The sequence below is a fragment of the Chiloscyllium punctatum genome, unplaced genomic scaffold (assembly GCF_047496795.1).
Source record: "Chiloscyllium punctatum isolate Juve2018m unplaced genomic scaffold, sChiPun1.3 scaffold_844, whole genome shotgun sequence".
Classification (NCBI taxonomy): Eukaryota; Metazoa; Chordata; class Chondrichthyes; order Orectolobiformes; family Hemiscylliidae; genus Chiloscyllium; species Chiloscyllium punctatum.
Genome location: NW_027310578.1, coordinates 27,501 through 30,000, shown reverse-complemented (window position 1 = coordinate 30,000; position 2,500 = coordinate 27,501). Strand labels below are relative to the sequence as shown.

Sequence of the window (2,500 nt, the reverse complement as noted above, 5' to 3'; positions counted from 1 at the left end):
TTTCAACTTGTCTCGCGAGGGTGGTTTCGGGGCCAGCAGGAGAGCTCGTCGGGGTAGCAGGCCCTGCAGCCGTGGTCACCGCCAAACCCCCCACAACTGTTGGGCGCCTACCTGCGCGGGGCAGGAGGACACTTTCCGATTTCAAATCTCCGTTTGCCGAGTCCACCCCGAACGCACGCGGGCGGGCGGGTTCGCATCACCCTTCGTCACAAGGGGCGAAGCCCGTTCCACCGTCTCGTCAGTAGTGCCGACCGGTCTGTGATCGACGAGGGGAGCCACACCAGGTCCGGCCCTGCTGCTTGGCGGCACCGCGTCGTCGGGAGCTCGCGACAGACGGAGGGTTTCGGTGTACTCTCCAGCCACGGGAAACGAAGCCGGTGATGCAGGCGCCGGTCTTTCGCTCCCAAATCGGCTGGGTTTACATCGTTGCTATCTAGTCACGCTCCCTTCAAACCCGACGGGGTACCTATTCCCCTCACCCGTCTGTGCGTATACAGCCTCTTTGCACTTGCGGGATGGGGGTGGTGGTTTAAAGACTCTCGAGTTGCCGCCCGTCGGTCTCCGAGCTCCGTGCAGTAGTGATCCCCAGCGAACTGCCAGCAGGGCGAACGAGCGATCCCGCTCTCGGTCGGGGCGCCTGGCGTCGATCGGTGGTCGGTGGCTTGCGGGCAAGCTGCGCTGTGAGTGTGGGAACGAGTATGACGAGCCGTTGCCGCGACTCCCAGTCCACCTCGGCGGTGGCTGGGCCGGGCGGGCGTCTGCTCGGGCGAGTGCCGCCCCCGCCTCCTCGCAGGAAGTCCGCTCGCCGACACGCCGCCACGTGCACGCGTCAGTGACGCTGCCGAACCGATGGCCGGTGCCCGTTCCCGCCTCTGCTTTTCCTAGGGCAAAGCTGCTGCACGCCTCGTGATACTAGGCGGGCGACATGGTGGCGGTGATCCTGCCTCCGTCGCTGCGGTGCGTTGGGGCACGCATCGCCTCTTGGGCGCCCTGTCCTCCTCCCCCCAATAGACGTATGTTTCTGCGGGCCGCACCAGGATGGTGCTCCCCATCGCTTCACGCCACCCTGCTCCGCCCGCACGCCGGCGTGCAGGTGGCTGTAGCTCAAGGTGGGGAGCGTATGTGCGGTCCGGGTCGCTTTCCTCTGGCGAGGGAGAGACCTAAAACAAACTCAGACAACTCTTGACGGTGGATCACTCGGCTCGTGCGTCGATGACGAACGCAGCTAGCTGCGAGAATTAATGTGAATTGCAGGACACATTGATCATCGACACTTTGAACGCACTTTGCGGCCCCGGGTTCTTCCCGGGGCCACGCCTGTCTGAGGGTCGTTTGGCAATCAATCGCACTCGCCTTGGCTGGCGAGAGCGCGGCTGGGGTGTCGCAGAGGACCCGTCCTCTTTGTCCCCCTAAGTTCAGACTCCGGAGCCCTCCGGCGTCGGAGCGCTTGGCCTTTCCCCCCCACCCTGCACATTCCGTTCGTCAGGCTCGACGCCATCCCCCCGCCGGGGAGCGCGGCCTGGCGTCCGTCTGTGTCGTGGCAGTGGGGCCAGCACGGCTGTCACCGGTCCCAGAATGGCTGTCGGTGGTTCACACTGTGTGTGTGTGCCAACCCTCCTGGTCTCTGGGACACGGAGCTGCCACGAAGTGTTGAGCCTCCAGTGGGGGGTCTGCCTAAGCTCTGCACGTCCGCATTGGGTCCGTCTCTCGGTTGGCTGGCAGTGGAAAGAGTGAAGGGAGCCGCGGAGGTCCGGTGCTGGTGCGCCGCCGGCCTGACCGTGGAGCTCGCCGGTTTGACACGCTGACCCGACTCGATGGTTGATCGATTGAGAGTGCTGGGAGCTGCAGGCCGCCCGCTGCTGCAGCCGCCCGTCTCGTGGTTCGTCCTCGGCCTTAAGTGGCCGGCGGGGCGTCTGATCCTGTCTCCCCTGCTGGCGCCGAGTGCCTGGCCGAGGGAGGAGGTTTTCGTCGAACGCTGTGACTTGGACGGTCGCACGCGCGTGGATCGCTGGCTCTTGGCTCTCCCGTTCAGTCCGCACGTTTTCCGCTCCGTCCTGCCACCGGTCTCGGGAGGTACGGAGGGGTTGGCGGGCGTGGTGTGTGCTCCGTCACCGTGCAGGCACACCTACCACGCCGTCGGCCGACCCCCGCACGGTCCTCCTGGCCATCGGGAGGACGGCGGAACGTCGGGCTGTCGGGGGCCAAGTCGCCAGAAGGCCACCGCTGTGTCTTCCGTACCCTGTCACCGTCGGCGTGCCTTCCTCAACTCGTCCGGCTCGGGGCCGCTGGGTTCAGGAGCGGCGTCGCCCGCCGGCCCCACTGAAGGCCGTGCCGTTCCGCGGCTGGCGATCGATGTGCGTGGCGTGCCTGCGCGACCGTTCGCCACTTGAGCCTCGGCACTCCTCTCTCCCTCTCTCTGACCGTCGGGCAGTCTCTGTCTGCTGGTGCCTCGCACGTCCCGGGCGGCGGGTCGTCACCCCCGCGACCGGGCCTCCGGCAA

The 2,500-nt window shown here is 66.5% G+C and overlaps 1 non-coding gene across 1 annotated transcript; it reads left to right on the top strand.

Moving 5' to 3' along the window:
* The first annotated feature begins 1,177 nt into the window (after positions 1-1,177).
* Positions 1,178-1,331, top strand: LOC140474115 (5.8S ribosomal RNA). The gene has a single exon (XR_011958834.1). It is a non-coding gene; the product is annotated as a 5.8S ribosomal RNA (ribosomal RNA).
* Positions 1,332-2,500: the final 1,169 nt, after the last annotated feature.